The sequence below is a fragment of the Lepidochelys kempii genome, chromosome 20, assembly GCF_965140285.1.
Source record: "Lepidochelys kempii isolate rLepKem1 chromosome 20, rLepKem1.hap1, whole genome shotgun sequence".
Lineage (NCBI taxonomy): Eukaryota > Metazoa > Chordata > Testudines > Cheloniidae > Lepidochelys > Lepidochelys kempii.
In genome coordinates this window covers 21,112,218-21,131,489 of record NC_136399.1, presented here as the reverse complement: position 1 = coordinate 21,131,489, position 19,272 = coordinate 21,112,218, and positions in this window count along the sequence as shown.

The window sequence follows — 19,272 nt, the reverse complement described above, 5'->3', positions numbered from 1 at the left end:
CGTCACGCCCACCGCACATCCCCCCAGGGCCCCTGTTACCCGTCACGCCCACTGCACCCCACCCCAGGGCCCCTGATACCTGTCACGCCCACTGCACCCCACCCCAGAGCCCCGATACCCGTCACGCCCACTGCATATCCCCCCAGGGTCCGTGTTACCCGTCACGCCCACTGCACTCCACCCCAGAGCTCCCAACACCCATCACGCCCACCGCACATCCCCCCAGGGACCCTGTTACCCATCACGCCCACTGCACATCCCCCCCCAGGGCCCCTGTTACCCATCACACCCACTGCACCCCACCCCAGAGCCCCCGATACCCGTCACGCCCACTGCACATCCCCCCAGGACCCCTGTTACCCATCACGCCCACTGCACCCCACCCAGGGCCCCTGACACCTGTCACACCCACTGCACATCTCCCCAGGACCCCTGTTACCCATCACGCCCACTGCACCCCTCTCCCCCAGGGCCCCTGTTACCCATCACACACACACCCCAGTACCTCTGTTGCCCATGACGCCCACTGTACACCCCTGTTAACTACCACGCACACTGCACACACACCCCAGGGCCCCTTTACCCATCACACCCACCGCACACACACCCCATAGCCCCTGTTACCCATCATGTCCACCTCCCCCTTCCCCCCAGGGCCCCTCTTAACCGTCACACTCACTATGCCCCCCCCAGAGCCCCTGTTACCCATCACACCCACTGCACCCTCCTCGAGGGCCCCTGATACCCATCACGCCCACTGCACATTCCCCCTGGGCCCATTACCCATCAAGCCCTCTGCACATCCCCTCAGGGCCCCTGTTATATCACGCCCACCGCGCACACCCCCCAGGGCCCCTCTTACCCATCACACCCACTGCACACACACCCCAGGGCCCCATTACCCATCATAGAATCATAGAATCATATAAGATTAGGGTTGGAAGAGACCTCAGGAGGTCATCTAGTCCAACCCCCTGCTCGAAGCAGAACAAATACCAACTAAATCATCCCAGCCAGGGTTTTGTCAAGCTGGGCCTTAAAAACCTCTAAGGATGGAGATTCCACCACCTCCCTAGGTAACACATTCCAGTGTTTCACCACCCTCCTAGTGAAATAGTGTTTCCTCATATCCAACCTAGACCTCCCTCACTGCAACTTGAGACCATTTCTCCTTGTCCTGTCCTCTTCTACCACTGAGAATAGCCAAGCTCATTCCTCTTTGGAACCTCCCTTCAGGTAGTTGAAGGCTGCTATCAAATCCGCTCTCACTCTTCTCTTCTGCAGACTAAATAACCCCAGTTCCCTCAGCCTCTCCTCGTAAGTCATGTGCCCCAGCTCCCTAATCATTTTCGTTGCCCTCCGCTGGACTCCCTCCAATTTGTCCACATCCTTTCTGTAATGGGGGGACCAAAACTGGACGCAATACTCCAGGTGTGGCCTCACCAGTGCCCAATAGAGGAGAATAATCACTTCCCTCGATCTGCTGGCAATGCTGCTACTAATGCAGCCCAATATGCCATTGGCCTTCTTGGCACCAAGGGCACACTGCTGACTCATATCCAGCTTCTCATCCACTGTAATCCCCAGGTCCTTTTCTGCAGAACTGCTGCCCAGCCATTCGGTCCCTAGTCTGTAGCAGTGCATGGGATTCTTCTGTCCTAAGTGCAGGACCCTGCACTTGTCCTTGTTGAACCTCATCACATTTCTTTTGGCCCAATCCTCCAATTTGTCTAGATCACTCTGGACCCTATCCCTACCCTCCAGTGTATCTATCTCTCCCCCCAGTTTAGTGTCATCTGCAAACTTGCTGAGGGTGCAATCCACACCATCCTCCAGATCATTAATGAAGATGTTGAACAAAACTGGCCACAGGACCGACCCCTGGGCACTCCGCTTGATACCGGCTGCCAACTAGACATGGAGCCATTGATCACTACCCGTTGAGCCCGACAATCTAGCCAGCTTTCTATCCACCTTATAGTCCATTCATATGTAACCCTTCTGCCCGTCAGAGTTGGCAGCAACAAGGGCCGGGTTCAATATCTAGGGGTTCCATTCCAATAACACAATGCAAACCGGCTCGAGCCCCCACCCAGTGACCTGGGACAAATATATACCACCCCCGCTGGGCGCCTCCAAGAGGCAATACTTCCCTTCTCGCAAGCACAGAGTCTGAGGGTAGCAAAAAGCCTTTTAATAACAGAGAGAAACAATGTGGCATTATGTTGGGGAAACACCACCAACAGGATTCATAACACAACCCATGAGCAAAAAAAAACCCACCCCAAGCAAATTGGGGCATGTCCTTTCCCTTTGGTTCTTGAGTCCAGGAACCCCAAATCACCCAAAGTCCCAAAAGTCCAATGACCCAAAAGTCTCTGTCCCTGGTCTGGGCCTGCCCTGTCCAGCTTTTCTAAATAGTCCTTAACCTGTTCTTTCCCCACAGAGAGCTGCTCACCTCCTCCCCATACTGTGTTGCCCAGTGCAGCAGTCTAGGAGCTGACCTTGTAACCGAGGCAAAAAAAGCATTGAGTACGTCAGCTTTTTCCACATCCTCTGTCACTAGGTTGCCTCCCCCATTCAGTAAGGGTCCCACACTTTCCCTGACCTCCTTGTTGCTCCTTGTAGTTGTTGCTAACATACCTGAAGAAACCCTTCTTGTTACCCTTGCTAACTGCAACTCCAGTTGTGCCTTGGTCTTCCAGATTACACCCCTGCATGCTCGAGCAATATTTTTATATTCCTCCTGAGTCATCTGTCCAAATTTCCACTTCTTGTAAGCTTCCTTTTTGAGTTTAAGCTCACTGAATATTTCACTGTTAAGCAAAGCTGGTCGCCTGCCATATTTGCTGTTCTTTCTGCACATTGAGATGGTTTGTTCCTACACCCTCAATAAGGCTTCTTTAAAATACACCCAGATCTCCTGGACTCTGGCCCCCATCACACCCACGGCACCCCCCCAGGGCCCTTCTTACCCATCACACCCACCACACATCCCCCCAGGGCTCCTGATACCCATCATGCCCACCGTGCTGCCCCCCGGGCTCTTTTACCCATGATGCCCACTGCACACACACCCCAGGCAGGGCCCCTGTTACCATCATGCCCACCACACCCCCCCCAGAGCCATTCATACCCAAAACTCTTTAAAAACATATTCCCCTCCTCTGAGATCTAGCCCAGCTCCCTTTGCCCCCAAGCCTCGGTTCAGGGTTTTCCCTTCTTCCTGGGGATCTCTGGTTTCCATCCTGGCTTCCTCAGCCACCAGCCAGGGACCCCAGAGCCCCAGGACTGTGCCCTGCAGAATCCTCCTAGCAGCTGCTCCCCCTTGGCTGGTTTGGAGCCTTCTTGGGAGTCACTAATCCCAGGGGGTCTAAGGTCCCCAACCCCTGGCTGGGCTGGCTGGGAGAGGGGATTCTGGCCCTGCACTCTCTCCAGGGCTCCTTGGCTGTGGCATAGAGGCTAAGGCTGCTGCAGGGGGGCCTGCTGGGACTGGGTTCAATGGCGGGGGGGCTCCTCACAGCACCTCCCACAAACTCGCTCCATTGCCCTTTATCAGTATTCTGCAAGGCTGCGGGCCCTTGAAGGCCCTTGAGGCCCTTGAAGGCCCTCTCCCAGATGTGAGACCCTCTTCCCCCCCCCCCCCCCCCCGTGACTGCTTCCCTCACACTCAGACCTTCAACCGCTTCCCCAGGACACGGTGGGTGGGGTAACTTGACCCCCCTGAACAATCAGCGGCCAGGCCCCCATCCCTGCAGTATCTAAGCACCCCAGAGGATCCCCTCAGGTCATTTCTAGGCAGCATCTGATTCCACCGCGCCAGGCGCTGTACACACCCACTGCCGGATTCTCCGGTGAACTCAGCATCCCATTTGAGCATAGAAATGTGGGGCTGGAAGGGACCTAGAGAAGTCACCTTGTCCATCCTTCTGCACTGAGGCAGGACCTAGCAAACCTAGACTGTCCCTGACGGGTTTGTCCAATCTGTTCTTAAAACTCTCCAGAGATAGAGATTCCATAACCGCCCTGGGAAGCCTGTTCCTGAGCTGGACTGCTCTAGGGATAGGGAGTTTTTCCTAATATCTAACCTGCCATGCTGTCTGGAGTGGCTCATGCCTGTGGGAGCCAACCCCAGGGCAGACTGGTACAAACCAGGACACAAGCCCCAGACTGGCTGTGTGTTCTACAGTTAGATTTCACCAACCACGTGTCAAGAGTGAACTCCTCACGTACTATAACAGCCTCAACATGGAGTCACTGACAGGCTATCCTGCCACCCAGCAAGCTGGCCTTTGGAACACACAGTTCCTTTCACCAAAAATTACACCAATATTCAGGTTACTCCCAGTCCCAAAGGGCCAGTCACTGACCCCAGCTCAAGTCCATCCAAGATCTCTAACCCAAGACAACGCTTGTAGCCAGTCCTATTGTGACATATGAAGGGGGGGGAGTAGCTCCCTTTGATGGACACCCAGCCAGCCAGTTAGCTGTAAAATCCCTCTTGGTCTGTTCTCTACTTGATTTACCTGTAAAGTGTTAACCAGCGCACAGGTAAAAGAAAAGGAGTGGGCATCTGGCCAAAAGAGCCAACGGGAAGGTAAAACTTCTTAAAATTGGGAAAGAAACTTTCTCTTTGTCTGTTGTTCTCTGGGCTGCAGAGACACGGAGCAGCAATGCTATAAGCAGAAATGCTGTGTAAGGTTTGAACCAGGTATGAAAAAGTATTTTCCATCCCTAGAAGAAATTATTTGGACAGGGAATGCTTAGTTAGACACTATCAGATTTATTTCTTATTTTGGCTTGTGGATCTCCTCTGTGTTAACCCCAGATGCTTTTGTTTGCTTGTAACCTTTAAGCTGAACCCTCAAGAAAGCTATTTTGGGTGCTTAATTTTTATAATTGTTTCATTTAAGATCTAGCAAAAAGCCTAAGTTCCAGATGTATTTTTCCCATTTTGTTTTTAATAAAATTTACCTTTTTTAAGAACAGGATTGGATTTTTGGTGTCCTAAGAGGTTTGTCCATGTTGTTTGATTAGCGGATAGAGAACAAAGGAGATTAGCTGCGGCTTTCTCACCTCTTCCCGGGGTGGGGGTGGGGGGTGAAAGGACTTGAGGGTACCCCACAAGGAGGAATTCCCAAGTGCGCCTTCCTGGGTTCAAAGGGGTTTTTTTGCATTTAGGTGGTGGCAGCGTTTACCAAGCCAAGGTCAGAGAGAAGCTGTAACCTTGGGAGTGTGATACAAGCCTGGAGTGGCAAGTATTAATTTTTAAAATCCTTGCAGGCCCCCACTTCCTGCACTCGAAATGACAAGGTGGGGATTCAGCCTTGACACCTATTATAAACTAAACTAAAGGTTTAACTAGGAAAAAGAAATGAGCATTATTTACAAGGCTAAAGCAGGTAAACGGACGCACACAAATGAGTTACAGTCTTAGGTTCCAAACAGTACTAGAAGCTGCTGCAATCTACAAGGGTTCGATGTCTTCTAGGGTTAACCCAAGCCAAGCAGCTGGGGATCCCTTGCTTATGTTTAGAAATCTTGCCCTCTTCAATGCCAAGGAGCACAGTGATAACAATTCCTCCTGGGCAGGGATTTGTGTTCCCTTCCCGCAGCAGTCAAGCCAGGATGTGCACGTCCCCACTTCGTGGGTGTGAGAAAAACAATGCACAAAGTCTTCTGACCACTGCTGTTCCTCAATGGTTTCTCAGGTGTCTAGGGGCCTTCTTGTGTAGGGCATGAGATGACACCTCTTGTGCTAAGCTGACATTTCACATGCTTCTCTCCGGATGGGGGGTTTCCAGTTTCAGAGCAAATACTTTTATGTTACCTGGTAACAGGAGGACAGCTATTGTAAGTGAGATGAATGCAGGCAGCAACTCACAAGCCCTTCATAAAGTCCAAATACGAAACCCGTCTCTATAAATCTAATACCAATTTTAACCATCCTAACCCCCGGCGAGCCAGCCTGGTTCCCAGCTCTGCATTTGGTGTGGTTTGGTGAGGCCCGGGGGCCTTGGCATGAGCTGGCACCTGGGTCTGGCAGCATCACAGCCCCTCATTGCAAACAGCTGATTCCTACCTTCAGTGGACATGGAGAACAGCTGATCCTCATTCTCTTTATAACGACCTTTGCCATGCCTGATGCCTGTGGCCAGGTCCCCCCTTCAGCCTTCTCTGCTTGAGACTCAACGGGCTCAGTCTTTCCTCGGAGGCTGCGTCTTCTGAACCCCGGATCATTTGTGTTGCTCTCCTCTAGACTCTCTGCAGTTTGTCCACATGGTTCTCGAAGTGCAGCGTTCCACGCCGGACCCAGCGCTGTGGCAGGTCCTGCAACAAGCGGCTGGGTTTTCCAAAGCGCCCAGTGCATTTCAGGGAGCTCCTGCTGTTTGGTGTTTTCCTTTAAATCCCCACTCATGGGTGGAAAGCACAATCTCAGCTCTCTGTTTCCACAGGAAAGGCAGCATCTAGCCCAGGCCTCGTGGCTGGGGAGGGGGGCTGAAAGAATGACCCCGTACAGTGCCGATCCCAAAGGCAAAGAAAAAGAACCCAACAGTTCGTTATTTGGGGGGGGCAGGGCAGAAATATCATGATTTCTAAGCCAGACTTTGGGGGTCTGACTTGCCAGGGAGAGAACTGGGGAGACCATGCCTGGGGGCTGAGCATTTGGGGATACCAGTCCCAACTGGGGGTGCTCGTGCCAGGAAAATTCTGGGGCACAGGCTAGAAAGGAGGATGCTCAACCTGCCGCAATGAAAGACTGCTGCTTTGGTTACACACACACGCTGCAAATGGCTACTGTAATGCAGGGGGTACGCATGGATGGGCATGTCAGAACGGACCATCATGGTCACATCCGACCCAGCAGGGCACAGGGCAGAGAATCCTGCCCAATAACTCCTGCACCAGCAGCCGGCGATATATCGAGAGGGAGGGAAGATGAGGTTGTTGGTAAAAAGAAACCTCGTGCTACAAAATTCCTCTCAAGATCCAAAGCCTGGGGAGCTGGGTTTGGACGCTGCCCTCCGGCCCCAGGGTCTGGGGGGTCTATTGCCCTGCACAGGTGTCAGGTATGGCTCTGGAGAGAGACGAATGTTCGTGTTATAGAACCAAGACTGGTCACCATGGAGCAGCCCACAATGCCCAGACGGGAACCACTGCAGGAGTAGGACATTGCAGCAACATGCTCACTATGGTCATCTCTGGATAGCGGCTTTCTGGCTTTGGGGCTCTGGGAGGGGAATAGAGTCTAATGGTTAGAGCGGGGGGAGGTCTGGGAGCCAGGACTACGGGGTTCTATCCAGAGCTGTGGGAGGGGAGTGGGGGTCAGGGTGTGTGAAAGCCAGAACTCTTGGGTTCTATCCCAAGCTCGAGGAGGGGAGTGGTGTGACGAAGTGGGACTGTTCTTAATGTTTCCTCTGAATAGTATGTGGGTGCCTCAGTTTCCCCTATGCAGTTCTTAAGTATCTAGGTGGTGGGGTAAGGGTGTATGATCATTGCAGAGCCTTAGAGGGCAGGTGTGTGCACAGGTCTGGACACAGAGAATGGCTGACACCCTGTTTCCTGGCAGCTGATGGCCTGGGCCCTTCCCCCCTGCAAGGTGAGAGCTAAAGGGTTGGAGAACAAAGGAATCAGGTGACCTCCTGGCCTGGGAAAGGGACAAAGCCCAGAGGAGGAGGGGCTGGAGGGAGTTTCAGTTTGGGGCTGGCTGGGGACATGGAGTGAAGTGCAGATGTGGCTGGCTCACTGCCCCCCAAAATGGACCCAGCTGAAGGGACCTGTTCTCTGCACCTGCTAGCTCTGTTTTAGACCATGTTCCTGTCGTCTAATAAACCTCTGTTTTACTGGCTGGCTGAGAGTCACATCTGACTGCGGAGTTGGGGGGCAGGACCCTCTGGCTTCCCCAAGACCCCACCTGGGCTGTCTCGCTGGGGGAAGTGCATGGAGGGGCAGAGGATGCTGAATGCTCCGAGGTCAGACCCAGGAAAGTGGAAGCTGTGTGTCCTGAGTCCAGCGAAGGGCAACAAAAATGATTAGGGGTCTAGAACACATGACTTATGAGGAGAGGCTGAGGGAGCTGGGATTGTTTAGCCTGCAGAAGAGAAGAATGAGGGGGGATTTGATAGCTGCTTTCAACTACCTGAAAGGGGGTTCCAAAGAGGATGGCTCTAGACTGTTCTCAATGGTAGCAGATGACAGAACGAGGAGTAATGGTCTCAAGTTGCAGTGGGGGAGGTCTAGGTTGGATATTAGGAAAAACTTTTTCACTAAGAGGGTGGTGAAACACTGGAATGCGTTACCTAGGGAGGTGGTAGAATCTCCTTCCTTAGAGGTTTTTAAGGTCAGGCTTGACAAAGCCCTGGCTGGGATGATTTAACTGGGAATTGGTCCTGCTTCAAGCAGGGGGTTGGACTAGATGACCTTCTGGGGTCCCTTCCAACCCTGATATTCTATGATTCTATGATTCTAAGACAGGCTGCTCACAGAAAGGAGACTTCCCCAGAGTCCTGACTGGCTTCATGGGGAGCAGTTCCAGAGTATCGCCCTGGGACTCCATGACAAGTGGGCTCTAGAGATTAGAGCACGGGGGCTGGGATCCACTCCTAGGTTCTATCCCCAGTTCTGGGAGGGGAGTGGGGGTCAGGGGCTGGGAGCCAGGACTCCTGGGCTCCCTCACTTTGCACCCCTCTCACTATGTGAAGGTGGGCGAGACCCTTCTCCTCTCCCTGCCTTGGTTTCTCCACCTGCGGGAAGGGCTCTGAGCTCCTCGCTGGATGGCATGAGATCAGAAACCAGAACTATTCCATCCAACCCCTCCACACTGGGCTGGTTATGCCCCACAGCACCTGGAGTGGGACAGCCCCAAATCAGCCTGCGTTGTTGCATCCCCAGCAAAAGAAGGAAGGGATCTTCCCGGGACCTGATGCTGAGCTCTGCCTCCCACCCCCAGCTGACTCCTTTACCGCAGCTGGGCGGCACTGTCTCTGGGGAATCCCCCCCCATGCCAGCTGCTGCCCCCACAGCCCCCCTGCACCGTCTCTCTCATGACAGGCAAATGACAGACGGGTGGGCTAGCAGCAATTCCAGCTCCCCATTAAGATGATTTCTCATCTCCCCGAGCAACGCACCAAGCCGCTTTAAGAAAATAGCATGGAATTTATAGAGCAGGGGTGGGGGAGGGGGAGGCTGACGCAGCGAAGGGGGGATGGGCATGCGGGGGGGTGACCTTGCTCCAGCAGGAGCCAACCCTGGAGCCGTCTCGCTGGCTCAGAACGTGGCAAGCCGGGAGCCTGGCATTGGGGCCTGGTCTGCAATTCTCGTTAGCTTGTTCACGCCACTAATGAGGCTCCGCTTGCCCGAGGGTCAGCCCCCCACCAGCCCTGGTGCTTTGGGACCCCATTCCGAGCTCCCTGCTTTCCTCAGACCCGCCTTCGTGGTCCCCGTGGTGAATCAAGAGCCTTCTCCTCTGCAGCCTCCCTGCCCTGCCAGCTCCCCGCATCCGGAGCCTTGTGGTCCCTTCCCCTCCAGCTCTGATGCCATGGTGACAGGCTCCCTGCACCACCAAGCCGCTGGCCGGGTGACGGGCTCCCCGCACTTCCGAGCCCCTGGCGTGCTGTTGGAATCCCTGGACCCCCTCAGCCAGTTTGACAGGCTCCCACACTGCTGAGTGCTTGGCCAGGTAGTTATTTTGTATCCAGCATGTCTGATCAAGGTCCATCCAGGGCTGGATCCTTGGATCTGCCAGGGCCCTGGGAGGGATCTACCTCCCCCTGCCATGCTTTCCCCAGGGGCTACAAGAGCCCCCAAACTGCTAACAACAGCAAGGAGCCTTCACAGGGGTCTCTGTGCTCCCCAACAGCCACACAGCATGACTAGAGTTCACGTCCTCTTGCCACAAATGCCCAGGCCCACCCCCACTTGAGCTACAGGAAAATCCCCACCAGTTGTTAGCAGTACAGGGGCTGTGACTCCCAGCTGAGCAGTGCCGTTTCTAGCCAACACAGGGCAGTGTTGATGCCCAGCCACAAAGCCAGGTTATTACAAGCAGCTTTTGTCACCACACCCAGGAGCCTGGTGGGGAGCTGTTCCACAGGAAGCAAGGGGGGTGGGTATCATTGCAGGGCATGGGGCTCCCTCCCTCTTTGTGAGAGGAGCACAATCGCTGCTCCTGTGCACAAGGGATGGGGGCAAGGAGACCGGAGGTGCCTTGCCGTGTGAATGTGCAGCACGCCAGCGGCAGAGCAAGGGGTGCCTGTGACTGCACAGGAGAGAATCAGAGCAGGGGGGCTGGGAGCCAGGACTCCTGGGTTCCAGTCCTGGCTCTGGGAGGGAAGTGGTATCAGGGGGAGGGGGGAAGCTGGGACTCCTGGTTCTATTCACACCTCTGCCACTGACTCCCTGAGCTGGGGTTAGCTCCTTCCCTGTTCTCTGCATCACTTTGCTGCTCCGTAACACAGGGATAAGCCCAGGTCCAGGGCGCTGGCAGGACTGTGAATGGGGGGCCGGGGAGTGAAGCAACCAAAACCAGCCAAAACTACGTGGCGTTGTGACACCCCTGCTCTGTTGCCGGGAAGGGGCTCTGCTGTTACGCCCCCCAGCTCTGATCAGGGGCCAAGGGGGGGGGGGCTGGATCCCTTGTTCCCCCATCCTGCCAAGTTAAGGTTCTCAATAGTGATGGGGGAGGGGTAATGGCCTTTTGCCCCCATCTTGCCACTATGCCTATGGTCAGGTCAGAAGGGGGCAGTTTCTCCAGCATGGGGTGCTCTAGCTTTGGCTGCCAAGCCCTTTCCAGATGGACAAACCTGTGTGAGCCATTCCCCTTTGGGGCAGGACTGGGCCACCCCATCTCCTCCCAGAAGCGAGGTGCTCTGCAGAGTCACTGGGGAACCCATTTTGCCATGGGGAGGGGGGAGAATCCCCACTGTTGAAGCATTGCGAGGGCAACCCCATCCTCATGCTGTGGGGTACTGGCACCCCAGAGGGGTCAGGAAGGGGCTGCGTACAGCACGGCCTGGTCAGCCCAGCGCCTTCCCTAGCAGCATAGGCTAGATACACACACAAATAGGTATTATGCTCGTGGTACTAATATAATCTGTATCGTATAATATTATACCTGCGGTACTAATATGGGCTGGGTAATCCTGCTAAATCGTACTCTGCTTCTCCTTGCTCACTTATGTAAGGCAGATCTCCCATGATGCCCTGAGACAAGAAGAGCTCAGCACCTGGCACAGGCTGATAGCTGGCAGATTGTTATGAACCCATGGTACAAGGGGGTAGAGGGAAGTGGTGGACGCTGCATGGATGCTTTGCAGTAGGAAGTACCTTTCTGCCATGAATGGATGGCATTTGACATTCAGATGGGAAAGTGCAGGAGGTGCCTGTGATGGGTTGCCCCCCAGGGTGCCACACGATGTACTGGGGTACCACTGAGCCCACTGGTTCTACCAGTCTGAGTTCCCTTACGCTGCCCTGCTGAGCCAAGCCCTCAAGCCTCCTCCAGCACACACACTGGTAGGGCCACACCCAGCTGCAGAAAGACACAGATACTGAGATCAGCTCTGCATGGGAAGACTCAGCTTGGGGATTGCCCAGCACTCAAGTGCACAGTCCCTCTGGAGTGTAAACCCAAAACTAATTGTTTTGAGCTGCGCAGAGAACTGTACAGTGTAAGCTCATTGAAATCTGCTCCCTCCCTCAATGTGGAGGAAGATAAGCACAGCTTTTTGCCCCCCCCAGTTATGAATTCCACAAACTGGTTTAGAGAGAACAAAAACAAGTTTATTAACTACAAAGGTTAGATTTTAAGTGATTACAAAAGATAGCAAACAGATCAAAGCAGATTACTGAGCAAATAAAGCAAACATGCAAACTGAGCTTAATACACTAAAGAAACTGGCTACAAGTATCAGAGTGGTAGCCGTGTTAGTCTTATCAGCGAAAACAACGAGGAGTCCTTGTGGCACCTTAGAGACTAACAAATGTATTTGGGCGTAAGCCCACGAAAACTTATGCCCAAATACATTTGTTAGTCTCTGAGGTGCCACAAGGACTCCCCGTTGTTTTGGCTACAAGTAATAATTTCTCACCCTAAATATTGTTTTAAGCAGGTTGCAAGAGTTTCTTGAAGACAGACTGCTCTTGCTTGCAGCTTAGAACTCCAGGTATTCCTTTCACAGGCCAGACAACCTGGGTCCAGTCCTTTCTTCCCCAGGTTAGTTTTAGGTGTTTTCAGCAATCATCTTGGGTGGGGGTTCAGTGAAGAATTGACCCCGATTAACTCACTTCCCTGCCTTAAATAGGATTTACATATGGCAGGAATCCTTTTGTTTCCCAGTTTGACCCCCACCTCCTTTGTGGAAAAATACTAGCAGTCCAAGATGGAGTCCAGTACCAGGTGACATGATCACATGACCCTGCAGTGTCAAAGCAGCCATAAATCCACAGGAAGACTCCCCAGGAAGGTGGGAGGTTAGCATCTTCAAAGTCCAATTGTTCTCCCTAATGGCCCATTGTCTAACCAGCCAGCCAGACCGCATTTTGTCTGGTGGGCATTCCCCAGGTGCAAACCCACTTGTAATTGTTACATAGTCGATATTCCTAACTTCAGATGCAGAAGTGATACATGCATACAAATAGGATAATCACGTTCAGTAAATCACAACCTTTCCAGTGATTCCCCACATGAGCCATCTTGCTTAAAGTATATCTCTGTTATGCCATATTCATATCGTAACAATATCTCTGTGAAGAACATGAGGCGTAGTGTCGTGAGCCATGCTGAGAACGGCCGTCCTAGCGAAGGGACTGAACACGCTGGGAGACTTGGTTTCCTGGGGGACTGGTGAGCTAGTCACCCTTCCTTCCCGCACCGCGTTGCTGGGGCTTTAGAGCACAAATTTGGCTGAGCTCGGTTATTCGGCGTCTTGAACATTCTTAATGTCAAACCGCTAGGACAGTCAATTAATCAGCTCTGTCCTTTCCATCAGCACCCAGCTCCTCCCTGCCCCATTGTGAGACAGGCCAGGGCCCCATGCCCAGCCTGCAATTGGCCCCTGACCCAAACCACTGCGGAGCTGGGGGTAACTGAGCCGGTGAGCAACGGGCTGTGGCTCTAAGGATTCTCTGCCTCCCTCGACCATAATACCTGGGAATTATCCTCCCCCACCCCCAAGTTGGGGGAAGGGACTCACACACAGGAGACGTGTTTGCCCAAGGTCACGTAGCCAGACAGGGACAGAGCTGGGCCTAGAACCTAGGAGTCCTGACTCCCAGTACCCCCACCCCCAACCACTAGACCCCACTTCCCATCCTGAGCTGGGGCCAGAACCCAGGAGTCCTGACTCCCAGCCCCTGCACTGCTCTAACCACTAGACCCCACTCCCCATCCCCAGTTGGGGACAGAACCCAGGATTCCTGGCTCCCAGGCCCCCCTGTTGTTGTTACTAGACATGGTCTTTTTTTCTCAGATTACACTGGTCCCTACCGGAATGCAGTGCAGGGCCTACAGCACACAGACCAGCAGTTCTGGGTCCATGCAGCAGAGGGCAGTGCATGCACACACAGCTAGGCAGTGCGACTCCTGTCTTGTAGGGGGCAGTGGTGCACACGGTCTCTCTCTCTCAGACACACACACACACACACACACACGGTGCTGTCTCTACACACATGGTTTCTCCCTGCTGTGCTGTGCAACTGGCCGGGGGCCCTCGAATCCAACTCCCTGGAGGCTGAAGTGGCCCCACCCGGCTCCAGGCCCAGGCTGGGCAGAATCAACCCCCCTGTGACGGCAGAGCTGGGGTGGCCGACGCTCCCCACCCTAGTGTGTTGTGGTGCAAGAGTGGTTGTGGGATGAGAACCCAGAGGGGGGTGCACAGTGCTGGGGTTCGAATCCCTCTGCTGGTGCCAGGCTCAGGCCAGGCCCTGTGCTGCAAGGAACCAGGGGAGGGACAGAGCCAGACATGGGACTCCCTGTCCCCTTGGGTCTCTCTGATGCCCCTGCCCACACCCCGCAGGGACTCACCCCTGGCGAGGTCGGCCCCCATGCCCATTGCATCCTCTGTCAATGGAGGGCCAGCTATGGGCATGGCACTTGGGACCGGGTGTCCCACTGGGCACAGAGCCCCTTCCCTGCACTCACATCAGTGCCCCTGCCAGCCTGTGTGGACCGCAGCCCTCTGCCAGGCCCCGGAGCCAGCCACCCTGCCCTGAGGGGGGATGGAGTGGGAATGGGGGGTGATTAGGTAGGGGCTTCCAGCTGAGGGCCCCCACTGGCCCCAGACACTCCAGCAGGGGACCCCAGCATGGGGGGTGGGGACATGACTTAGCCTGGCAGGTGCCGTCACTTGGCCACGGCCCTCAAAGCATTTGGCTGGAGCCAGGACTCCTGGGTTCCCAGCTCTCGGAGGGCAGTGGGGTCTAGTCTTTAGAGCATGGGGCTGGGATCCAGGACTCCTGGGTTCATCCCCAGCTCCCGGATGGCAGTACGGGTGAGTGGGTTAGAGCAGTGGGGCTGGGAGCCAGGACTCCTGGGTTCTGTCCCCAGCTCCAGGAGGGTGTTTGCCCTCAGTCAGGACCCTGGTTGCTGTCAGGGCTGGAATCCCAGTGCTCAGAGCCCCCCGCTTGTGACAAAGAAAGGCCAGCAGCACCTGGCGTGACCATGAAGCACCTTTGTTGCTGCAGCTGGGGGTGCCGGCCAGACACTGCGGTTCTCGGGGGCTCCCAGCCTGCAAGCCCACGTGCCATCACATGGGGGTGCCCTATAGCCTGCCTGCTACAGGGCTGCACCCTGGAGGCCATTAGCATTAGCCTGAGCCCAGCTATTGGCTGGTGTGCTGATAGCTTGAGGGGGACAAGCTCTGAAGCCCCTGTTGTTCCCCTCATTTGAGCTGGTGGAGGCTGATTATAGGGGATCAGCAGTGGCCCAGCTGAGATCAGCACCCCCAGGCTGCCCATTCAGCCTATGGCGCCCCTCCCTCCCCTAAACCCTAATCTCCAGCTCCCTGGGCAGGGGCTGAGCTGCAATCCACCAACATTCGCACCTGCACCATGGCTGCTGGGCCCAGCTCCTCCAGCTGGGGATGGGAGCGAGGCCAGAAGGTGACAGGACTTGTCACAAGCAGGTGTGGGAAACCCTGTGTGATGAGGGAGCCGGACAGTGTCACAGCCTGGGTCAATAGCACGGGGAAGGGTGACCCAGCAGGTCAGGGCAGAGCCAGGCATAGAACCCAGGCGTCCTGGCTCCCCTGCTCTAACCACTAGGCCCTATTCCCTTCTCAGGGCTGGGAATAGTGCCCAGGTCCCCGGCCATGTGTTTTGAGCGCCGGCCTTTGGTTTTGCTTTCTGCTGAGCGCAGGCATTTTCAGCCGCCTCTCTCCACGGCGCTGCCCCCGGGATGGCCGGCACATTGTTGTGCTTGGCAAAGGCAGCTTCAGCTGCCGTCCCAGCAGCCTGGGAAACGGCCTTGCTCCGTTTCCAGCAGCTCCCACCGAAAGGCCATAAATCTCCCAGCTCAGTGCCCTTCGGAGCCTCGGTGGGACTCCTGCCAGGGGGCCATTGGCTACATGGAGTGCTGGGGAGGGACCCGTGTGGCCAGTGGGACCTGGCCTGGGGGGTTGGCTGGACCTTGGCCCTGAGCCAGGGCAAAGGAGACTAAAGTTATGCTAATAGCGAAATCAGGTGAGGAACAGATGGAGGGGTGAGGGGGTGTGTAAAACCATTCAGGTCTGAGCTCCAAGGGGGCTTTGAAATATTTAGGGTCCGGGGCTGGGTCAGACCTGGCCCCGGGCTGGGGGAACCTGGTTAGAACGGCCGTGGGAACGCAGCTAACGCCGGCCTGGCCAAGCAGACCCAGCCCCTAGCACCAGGCAGGGGTCGCCAGGTCCTGCTCAGAGCAGGCAGGCCCGGTGCAAAGATGGGCCAAGCAGAGACAGGCAGAAAGCCGGCAAGCCAGAGAGCAGGGGCCTGACACAAGCTGGCCAGACGGGTTGGGGGCTGGGAGCGGCTGCTCGCGGTGTTCAGGGGAACCAGGCCTTTGGATGTCCCTTGGCAATAAACCAAACAGCACCACAGGCAGCCCCAGCCTCCACCGCTGTTCACCCCAGCCCCCAGCCTTCCCCCCCGGCCTCCCCGAATCTCAAATAAGAGGCCGTGACTCCCCCAGCCTTTGGGCAGAGATTTAGTGCCGGCTCCGAGCGCTGCTCAGCCCAGAGAGCGGGATCGGAGCCATCTCAGCGCCGCGCTGCCCGGCCGTCCCGCTCATGCACTCCAGGGAACGAGGTCAGCTCAGGCCCAATCATAGATTCATAGATTCATAGAAGGTTAGGGTTGGAAGGGACCTCAGGAGGTCATCTAGTCCAACCCCCTGCTTGAAGCAGGACCAATCCCCAATTTTTGCTCCAGATCCCTAAATGGCCCCCTCAAGGATTGAACTCACAACCCTGGGTTTAGCAGGCCAATGCTCAAACCACTGAGCTATCCCTCCCCCCTGGCCCCGTGGCAGGACTGGGCCCTGCAGCCGTTCCCAGGGCTCCAGCCCCTCGCCTGCCCCTGGGGTGGGGGTTGATTTCAGCCCCTGGCTCCCATCGAGGACCAGAACAATCCAACAGTCCCCCCCAACTCCCACATGGTGCTCCCCACGGTTGGAACCAGACAGGGCTCTTTCCTCAACAAGCCGCGCCCCCAGCCCCCATCTCATTAGTTTGGGGGGCAGGTCCCAGGGCTGTCTCAGGCCAGCAGCCAATCGGAGAGGAGACGCCATCGTTAATGGGGCTGAATCCTCGACCAGTGGAGCCTCGTCCATGAGGCTGGGATGGGAATTCTCTGCCCCACCCGTACCCCAAAGCAGAGCCCCCATAAACCCCAGCCCCTGAGAGGACACCCCAGAATATCAGGGAGTCGGCATTGCCCCCTGCTCTGCCGGTGCCCCTCAGTCCTGACCCGCAGCCCCCTGCTATCCCAACCCCCCCATCTCTGTCAGCGTCCCTCAGTCCCGACCTGCAGCCCCCTGCTTGCCCAGCAGACCCGTCTCTTGTACTCGAGTGCCATGATGTTGGCAAATGTTCCTTGGGGAACTGGCTGAGCCCCCAACCCCACAAGTTGCATGGTCCCCTCCCGTAGCCAGCAGGTCAAGGTGCTCCATTAACTCCCTGTGCCCTGGTGAAACGAGCTGGGGATTAGCCCCTCTTTGCAATACCTGGGGGACTCTGCCAGGTCAGCCCCCTCCTGCCCCCAGCTCACAGCTGTGCTGAAATCCTGTACTGCAGGCCTCCGGCTCCTGGGGAGGCTTCTGCCCCCTAGGGGCCCATGAGGGAAGGGCGTAGGGCCGGGGGGTGGGGGAGGCAGGGGGAGGATGAAGCGGTGGTGTGACTCTCCGGCTGCCTGGGCCAGTGCTGAAGCCCAGCGAGGCTCAGCGCCCCCAGGGGGCTTGGGCAGGGACAAGGCTCATGTGTGGCTGGATGTGTGCATAAGTGTGCAAGCCCGTGCCTGCAGGGGGTTGTGCTCACATGTGCACATGTATCGGTGTGTTACACGTGTGTATCAGTGCATTTGCGCATACGGCACATCACAACATGTGTGTATTTGCGGGTACCCGCAGACACCAGGACACTGACTCTGCTGAGCGGATCTGACCGCTGACCCAGCGGTGCCCAGTATTCACTGGTCGCTTACCCTGCCTCTGCCCAGCCCTTGAGTGCAGCCTGCTGGGTCTCAGGCCCAATGGTCAGGGGGCTCTGAGTGGGGGAGCAGAGGCTGCACGAGTGAGGGGCACCGGCAGAGCCGGCGGGGTGCCCAGGGCTGGGATAGCAGGGCGCTGCAGGTCGGGATTGAGGGGCACCGGCAGAGCTGGGGTGGAGCCCAGGGCTGCGATAGCTGGGGGCTGTGGGTCGGGATTGAGGGACACCGGCAGAGCTGGGGGGGAGCCCAGGGCTGGGCTAGCAGGGGGCTGCAGGTCGGGATTCAGGGGCACCGGTAGAGCTGGGGAGAGCCCAGGGCTGGGATAGCAGGGGGCTGTGGGTCGGGATTGAGGGGCACCGGCAGAGCTGGGGGGAGTAGGCCAGCACACACTGTCTGTTCTCAGGGTCTCAGTCTCCTCTCTGTTAACATTCACCCCAGGCACCGGGTGTCTGAGCCGGGCTGATCTGGGGGCTACTCTGCCAGCTCCTGAGAAGGGACCACACAGGGTCAGAGCCGGATGGGGGAGTCGCAAGGGGCTGGGAATGAGCCATGGCCCATTGGATCCTGGGATGTTTCCAGGGTGGACCATCTGGGGGAGAAAGGCTGGCCTGAGACCAGCGGTGGGGGGCTGGGAGACGGGAAGGGGAAGGGAGGGAGACAGAGAACCAATAGTGGGAACAATGACTCCCCACCCCCTCCCCAGGGGCCCAGAACAGCCAGAGACAAGACGCTGCCTCCCTCCCCCAGCATTCCTTGTCTCTGCCCCCCAGGGGCACTGGGGGAGCAGGAGAGGGGGGCTCTGACTGGGGGAACTGGGGGGGGCTCTGGCTGAGGGAGCCGGGGGGCTCTGCCTGTGGAAACCTGTGCCCAGAGTTTTCTGTTGAGGCCCATCGAGCTCATCTAACCCGACCCTGGAGGCTTCCCCCACCCCACGCTGGTGACCCCCCCTCAGAACTCTCCCCCACACCCTGCATGGGGAAGAGAGGAAACAGGGCTGGGCCCAGCCCAAAGATGCTGGGCGCTGGGTGACCCTGTGGCTCTCTCAGGACTCAGCCTCACTCCTGATTTACACCCCCCCCCGGCCTCACTCCTGATTTACATCCCATGTGATAGAGGAACCCGTCCCCCCACCTGGCCTCACTCCTGATTTACACCCACCCAGCCTCACTCCTTATTTACACCCCGTGTGAACAGAGAACCCGTCTCCCCATCCCAGCCACCTTCTGTGTCAGGAGCTGCAAGCGTCCAGCACCCCTCGGCCCCCCTCCTGCTGGGGACTGTGAAGGGTGGGGAGGGGTCTCTCCTGTGGGGCAGAGGGTGCATTTGCCTAAAGTGCCTCGCCCAGAGCACCTGTGCTGGGCACTTTACTGTGGATAGTGCCCTCCCCATCCATGTTCTCCCCCCGCCTCCAACGCTCCTGCCCATCTCCTACGGCTCATCCCCTTCCCCTGCCAGGCCATGACCCTCCAGTGCCCACCCTGCTCTCCCATCTCCCCTCAGCTGTGCTGTCCCCCGCACCCACCGGCTCCTTGGCATTCAGGCCCCTCCCCAGCACACCACGGGACTGTACCACCTCTGGTCCACACATTGTTTGGA